Source organism: Theropithecus gelada, chromosome 6, assembly GCF_003255815.1.
Source record: "Theropithecus gelada isolate Dixy chromosome 6, Tgel_1.0, whole genome shotgun sequence".
Lineage (NCBI taxonomy): Eukaryota > Metazoa > Chordata > Mammalia > Primates > Cercopithecidae > Theropithecus > Theropithecus gelada.
This window is the reverse complement of record NC_037673.1, coordinates 102,373,156-102,381,849: the sequence shown is the minus strand read 5'-3', so window position 1 is coordinate 102,381,849 and position 8,694 is coordinate 102,373,156.

The following is an 8,694-nucleotide window of genomic DNA, read 5'->3' as shown; positions in this document are numbered from 1 at the left end:
GAACCTGGGAGGTGGAGGTTGCAGTGAGCCGAGATTGAGATGGCGCCATTGCACTCCAGCCTGGGCAACAAGAGCGAAACTCCATCTCAAGAAACGAAACAAACAAACAAAAAGAATAAACAATTAATGCAGTATCAAGAGCTCTAAACAATTTAATATGTTTTGCAGCCCTTACTGCTGTAAAATTCAATACAAAACCTGATGTTATAATAATAATCTGGATTATAAGGAAAAAACACAAAATTTTTGTTACTGTATTCCATTTATAGAAGACAGGAAAGTTCCTTGGAAAATTCTCAATTAAATAATTAAAATAAAAATGTATTTGTGTTTAGATTGAATATTGATGCTTGATTTGTCAGAGCTAGACATTCCAACAAATATGTCCATGTACAACTTTTATTCTCTAAGTCTCCAGGTAACATTTAATTTTATGTTTTTCAAGGAGCCAAATAGTTCCATTTGGCAATCTAAAAATATGTAGAAGAATACTCATTGTAACCAGGAAATATTACGAAGTGATATGTCACAACTGATTTTTTTTTCCTCTTCTGGCTGTGTGAGAGAGATTAACATTACTTCTTATTTTCCACAAGCCTAGGCTATTTATTAAAAATACATGAGTCGTATATGAGGCAAGAATCATGATAAGCACCTCACAATGAATTTCACTGAGAAGCACACAAAATAGGTCCTAGGATTATCAACTTTAGAGAAAGTGGCACAACCTGCCTAAAGGCTGTGAGTTGGTAATTGGGGAGCCTGACTGGAGCCCAGGCAATGTGGCCACACAGTCTGTGCCCCTGATCATCACATTTACCTCTATTCTTGCTACTGTAAGTTAAAACAAAATGCTTTTATGTGAAACTGTTATTTTTGGTTTTATTTTTGTTTATGGGGGAAGAACAGTGGTGCATAAATGTAATATCAAGGTGTCTCTTTGTGTCACAGAAGAGATTTGAACCTTAGTTCTCAAAGTTCCAAAAAAGTATAAAAAATAAAAAAACTGAGGAAAGTGAATATTTTAGAGAAAGAAGAGAATGCTAAGACATGGGTGAGCAGCACTAAGTGGCCAGAATTTTGGTTTTGGAATGAGCTGGTCCCGTGCTTCTAGATGGAGTGTGGGGAGCATTGTGTGCTGAATCCCTTTCTGAGGACTTGGTGTTTACTTTTCATACATGTGCCTTACCTTCATTTTTCACAGTGTGCATCTGCATTATGAAAACCGTTATATACTTATCCCTATAATTTTTCCATTATCAAGAATGTTCCAATTTTAACATTTTCTTTAAAACATTTATACTTTGTTATATTGCTAGATAATGATAAAGCACTGTCAATTTTGAGATTTTTTTTTTGCTTTTATTTGATTTTTATTATTTTTCTTGAAAATTTTTTTGGTTTAACTCAATTCATAAGAGGAGAGTATAATTTTTTAAATTAGTTAATTTCCTTAATTTCCATCACAGGAAATTTTATTTTCTTTTAGATGGAGTATTGCCCTGTCATCCAGGCTGGAGTGCGGTGACACAATCTCGGCTCATCGCAACCTCCACCTCCCTGGTTCAAGTGATTCTCCTGCCTCAGCCTCCCGCGTAGCTAGGATTACAGAAATGCGCCACCACGCCAGGCTAATTTTTGTATTTTTAGAAGAGACAGGGTTTCACCATGTTGGCCTGGCTGGTCTCAAACTCCTGACCTCAGGTGATCCACCTGCCTTGGCCTCCCAAAGTGCTGGGATTACAGGTGTGAGTTACTATTCCCAGCCCAGAAAATTTCCTTAATGAGTTTACTTTATATTTTGTAATTTGAACATGTTCTTATAGTGTGCACTGTTGTTTTCTGTGCATTTTCTCCTCCTGAAACTAAGTGCTCTCTCTTCTATTATGGGAAACAAAAATATTATATTTACATTAGTAAGAGACCGGGAAGGCTTGAGGGCAGTGCTCATAGTTATGTCTTGGAGTCCCCAGTCCACTGCCTTGTTTTCACAGAAAAGAAAGGTCTTTTCCATTGCTGGGCTCCCTGATTCTCCTTACCTTGGTCAATCTGACACATTAATCTTAACGTTTCTGCTTGATGCCTGGTTTCTATGAAGCTTATTTTTCCTCTGTAAATACTATTAACGTGCTTGTTCTTATTCAACAAGTCAAAATAACTAAAACAATAAGTATTGATACATTTAAATTTGAATTCTCAATCAATCTGTGTAAATGTTTGCCTGCCATTTGTCATGATCAGTATGCACAGGAACACCAGGGAAAATGAGGTCAATCATTACAATTAATATGATACTATTAATCCACTGTCATGTTTGAGCCTGTAGTCTGCTGACTTTAAGAAAGATAATTATCTATAAAACTTATGGCAGAAAAAGAATAGCATATTACTATTGGATGCATGCTGACCTTCTATCTCAGAGTAAAATAGACTTGTGACTTATTTCTATATCAATTAGCTAGAACTTAGGGGAAACCGCTAGCCAATTAAGATAAAGCAGAAAAATGACCTTAAAGGCTAATCTTTGCTTCAGAGTATAACTCGAAATATTTTTGGTAATGTATAAAACCCTATTTTATGATGTAGTTAATTTAGCTTTCAAGGTGAAGTACGAATCGAAATAACCAACTGGACCATTTAGACATAATGACTTGCTTCTAAACTGTCTTTGTAAATTGAATCTTTCTGATTAAATAGAACTTTAATGTAAACATGCATTATTATGCTTAATTTTTATTAATTTTAAAGATTCAGTAATATCTCTTAAGGTAAATTACTTGCAAATGGCACAGCTGTGTTAACTGCATAGATAAAAGCATATTAACACTTTCTTAACAATCAAGTGTTGAGTTGAATGTTAGACTTAAACTTTTAAGTTCAAAACACTAGACAACATTACCTAATTAAATACTTATATAAAACTGAATAAATCTCATATCTTTCCCTTACAAATAATTTTAGAAGTATAAAGTTACTATAGTACAATTTTTCTTTCCATACTTCTAGTTCAATCTAGCAAATGTGGTTGATAATATAGTTTATGAGATTATCTGTATCAGTGTAGGTTTACCTAAATCACAGAAATAAAATTTCAAAAGGTAGATTATTACCAGCTAGAAAAAATGATAAAAATTCTTAGAAGAGTTTCAGATGTTTCACTTACATAAGTAACCCATGATTTTGTTTATAACATATCATTTCCATTTTTTATTGGAATAATAATAGTATTTGGGATAGAATTTCTAAAATTTCACATATTAATCTTGGAAAATAACTACTATTTTTATTTTCTTGTAGGTAAGAACTGAGTGTTTCAAAATATATCTGAATGACTGAAATATTGATTTCTGTATGTAAGGTCTAGTTATTTCTACCAATAATCTGTTACCTCTAGAATCTCATCAATATCAGTACTGGTAGGATGTTTAATGTCCAGGGACTGCTACTTGGGCAATTTCTCTATTTGTTCCTTCTCTTCTCCTCTCCTTCCCTCCTCTTCTCTCTCTCCTGTAATTCTCTCCTCTCTTTCTCTTTAGTTGAGATTCTCTACCTGCTCTTTATCCTAATTCAACTCTTCTGATGACTCAAATATTACCAGTTTGAGGGAGCCTTAAATAGATATGAGTTGTGTTCCCTTGCTTTCAATAGGGTTTCTCTAACTGTGGCATAATAAGCATTACATTCTGCTTAATTATTTACATATGTGCCTGTCCCCATTTCCTCACCAAGAGATCCCTTGGAAAGCAGGGCCAATGTCTCCTTAGCTCTAGTACAATGTGTGAAGCACAGATTTGTAATGAACGCTTATTTTGTAGATAGATAACTGTATTTTTAGGCCCACTTTCCCAGCTGTTCAAATAAGTTAATCTTGTTCTCTATGAATACCTTCAAGATGGATTAAATGGGATTTTATAGACTAGAAAATGTATTTTCCCCTTTAGAGGTACCCAGTACAGGTAGGAGGATAATATATTTAGGATATATTTTGAGATTTCTAAAATGCTATAGGAGAAAAGGAAGTTAAACAGAACCAGCACATTATCTTACTAATCTGAATCAAGGACCCAGAATCCCTACACTTGTCTTCCCAACCAGAGAACTGGAAAATGCCTTCACATATTGCAATCAAGACCAGGAAGTATCTCCAAATTATGTCTACCATCTTGTACATACCTATGGATTTGCATGAAATGCCACTGAAGTATGCAGGGATGACACCAGAAATTAGATTTAATCTAGGAGTCAGGATATGAAATGATAGACCATTCAGTGATAACCACATCAACAAGAGCAGCAAAACGATGGCAAGATTTATCGATGGCCTTCATCATGACTAAAATTGCTGATGGATATTAGTTATCTCTCAGAATTATAATTCATCTTTCTTAGTAGTTATATAAATCCTGTGTTCAGGTGAAACCCTTGGCAGCTTTACAAAAATATCAAGCTTTACATGGCTAATTTATAAGAAACACTACAGGGCATCTAAATGGTCTTATTTGAAAATGTTGATCAATAAATACTAAAATTCACACTCTAAAGGTAAAACAGTTTTGACCTCCACCATCAATTAAGACTATTGGAACATGAAAGTAAGTTTTAAATGGAGTACTAGAAGAAATAACAATGAGCTTCCATTTATCAGTAATTTACTGCCTGCCAATGTACTAAGCACTGAAATTTTAAACATTTCTCATTTATACCACTGTATACTCAAAGAAATACTATTATGCATATTTGATAGAAGACATAATAAGCAAGGTTCAGTAACTTTCACATTGTGACTAAGCAAGGGTTAATTCCAAACCCAGCTGTGTCTCCCTGCTTGAAAACGCTTTACTATTAATTACTAAACTTCTCAACTATTCCTAGTAAAATGTCTTCTCTGCTACTATGGCAGAAGTATTAGCTCTGCACTATAAAAGAAGAAAAAACTTCAGGTAAATTAAATTTAATAGAGTTTAACTGAGCAAAGAACAATTCACAAATCGTGCAGCCCCCAGAACTATAGTAGGATCAGAGTGACTCTGGGACTGCCACATGGTCGGATAACACTTATGAACAGAGAAAGGAAGGTGACATACAGACAGCAAAACCAAGGTGCAGAAACAGCTGGACTCGTTACATCTGAGCCTTTGCTTTATTTGAACCTGGTTTCAACAGTTGGCTGCCTGTGGTTGCCTGAAGTTTAGCCGCTGTGGGTCTGTCTACAGATCAAGTTAGGTTACAGATTACTACGTAAACCTTTAGACCAAACCTAAAATCTGTACAGAGACAGCTTTAGTTGACCAAGGCCATTTAATTTAATGGTACTTTCCTCCTCACTGGGAATTTGGCTGTTCATCTAGATGTATTAGTTAGTTGCTTAGAGAGGAAAGGTAATTATAATTTTGTGAGAGGACAGAAGAATATTCCTGGTGGAAAGAAGGTAAGAATGTCTAAAGATGCATTTTCCCCTTTCTCGTGTATTAGGGATCACATTCTTTAATTGAATAGGAAAAACATCTAGAAATAATAACAGTCACCATTTACTCAGTGTTCAATATGTGCCAATTATTGTGGTATTTTACATATATTATCCATAATTGTTTATAAAACTGCCTCAAAGTAAAAGTTTGTTGTTTTACAAATGAGAAAAATTGGGCTTGGAGAGATGAATGATTTGCCAAAACTCAAAGAGAGCTAATGCTAGTGGTTATCAGGCATTGCATATAAATGCCTATAACAATAAAATGCCCATATGCTCTCTGCTCTGGCAAGGTTGAGAAGATTGACAAAATTGAGGGATGAAAGTGTCTTATATAGAGGTGAAAGGAGATGGTATCACTAGCAAGAATTCTATAAGAATAAAGGTTCCCACCCTCCCCCGATTATAATCATAATTCAACATTTCTATTAAAAAGTAATGCATTTTAAAAATAATGCTCATATACCAATCAATAATTATGCTTATTATTCAGTGATTACATAGAACGTGCTCTTTACTACATAATCTATTCTTTCAAGAACCTTGTTTTTAAGTGAGGTTTGCACTCCTATCTCTGGCAAAAAAGGGCACAGAGACTTAGAAAGGTTAATGATATTGCCAAAAGTACTGCATTACATTTGTGATTAAAATAGGGATTCATACTCAGAACTGGTTAATCCCTTGCCCTATATTCTTATCTAAGGAAACCATCCCGTTACTATCATCCTTTTAATGCATCCTATTAATAACATTTCATCAGGTGAATGCAAATTACATCCAAAGAAACATGCTTTCCCCAGAAAAATTGAGATCTTTGAACTAGATGAAGAGTATTTAAACTTAGCTAACTAGAATTTAGTCCCATTCAGGAGCTGTCACAGACATTAAGACATTGTGACTAAGACAGAATCCTTATCGGTTGGAAATCACTAATAGTTGAGGAGAAATAGTTGAGTGATACTATGATCACCAAGAATATTGCGTATCCCTGCAGCATACACATCAGAGAGACTGGTAATTTTAAACCATCCCTTAGTTCTGAGAATAACTTAATGTGCTGTGATATCAGAGTTTCATTTGCTCTGATGCTGAACTTGTAAACTGAAGGCTATTATTGTGAAAGGATGGGGCTGGGATAATCAGAAACTTAGCTGTATTCATAAATGAGGTATTGATATCTCAGGGAAAGAAAAATCAAGAATATAGTAACGTTGTTAAGAGTCTGTTAGGATTCTTTTGTATGAGGAAATTAAGACAGGATCATAGGATAATTAAGGGAACTCATTTTTGATATGCAAATATAACTCTAAAATGTAGATTGATAAACCAATGTTCACAAGATAGGTCTCTAAAGAAAAATATTGCAAATTTCTGTATTTCTTATCAGTCACTTGGATCATAACATAGAAGCCACCTTTTTCATATTTGTGGATGACACAGATTTAGGAGGATTATCTAATATATTTCATGACAGTGGCATGGTTCACAAATCTTGATGTACTAGAATGATGGACTGAAACCAATAAAGAAGAATTTGACAGAAATAAATAAAAGATTCTCCATTTAGATTAAAAACAAGTTACATAAACACAGATTCAGAAAGTCCTATCTCAAAAGCAGTTCAGTGAAAATGTTGGTGATAGAAGAAGTTGATGAGAGAAACCAACAACTAAACAAGAATTTTAAAAAACATTAAACTCTAGGTTGTTTTAATGAGAATGTTAACAGTATGCAATAGCTCTATGTCAGGGTTTTTCAAAGCTAGAGTCAAGATCCATTAGTGAGGTTTGAATCACTTTGTGGATCCTAAAGAGAAAAGTGTTTTATTTTTATTTAACTAAAAAAAATAGAAAAGGATAGAATGGAATAAAAAGAACAAGGGAACATTGTTCATGCAATGGGTATAAAGAAATAATTGTGTATACTTGTGTGTATCTGTGTGTGATTATCAGTTCCAAGAAAATAAGTATTTTTTATTATACCAATTACTTCTGAATACCCAGTACATAGACGTAGAAAGTTGCATAGCACATGAAGTGTGCTCAATAAATACTATGTACTGAATTAGGATGAAAAATGTATTTTTTTTTTTTTTACTGCAGGTTATGTTGAAAAAGTTTAAAAGCCATAAATCTCTGTTACTTTACAAAGTAAAGTACACTGGGACACGAGAATAACTGAAAAATTTGGAAGACATGGCAACAATTTGCAGAGCCTCTAAATGAATTCTGCCATGCTGGAGCTATCTGTTTTAGAAACCATATAATTTTGGAAACTGGAAGCTATGATGCTTAACCCCCAAAATTCCTGGGACCATGATAGATGTCTTCATACCGAAGAAGGGCTTTCAAGTGAAAGGATAAGTATTTCCGCAGGTCTAGCACCAGGAGACACACTTTTTCAAAAAGTGCTTGCATTCTTAATATTGTAGAAATACACAAACAATAAATTTTTACAAAAAATATCAACAGTAGGGAAATGAACTGCTTTTTAATACTTTCAGTAGTGGATGGTGCCCTGATATTGATTTTGTTTTTAAAACAGAAACATTCCCACATTTGCAATGAGAATAAATACTGCAAGTTCTTTGTAAATCCACTTAATTTTTAATTCAGTTTTCCTCGATGCAAAGATTATTACCATATTAACAAAATTAAAGTAATTAGTTGGCTAGTTGGTTTGTTGTTCTAGGAACAGAACTGGTACTGTGAAAGAATGCAGAAAGCAACTGAATTAGAATATATAAGCTGTTAAGGGCATAATATAACCAAAGGACAGAATAATATCTTTCTGAAGGGAGACAGAAAAATAGATACCAATAAATCAGTGTATATTTCGTCAGGTTTTTAAATACATGGATTTCTAAATGATTTTGGATTATATTAAGATTAGTGTCTAGGGTATTTATTATCTTCCATTGACCTAATAGATAATTCTTATACTGTATTTTTAAAATACGATTTTTGTAAACACATACAATATTTATTTATAAAATATTACATAAGATAAAATAGATTTCTTGTGCATTTCATGCAATATACATTATTGTAGAGTATTATTAATTTTTGGTAGAAAAGTTTCATATTATTAATTTTTTTTAAATAGTCTTATCTAATCTCTGTTTTTTCAAATGAAATCTAGAATAATTTTGACAAGTTACAAAAGCAACCTCATTTGTATTTTATTTGAATCTTACACCTGTAATTCATGAGAATGAAAAGGTATTC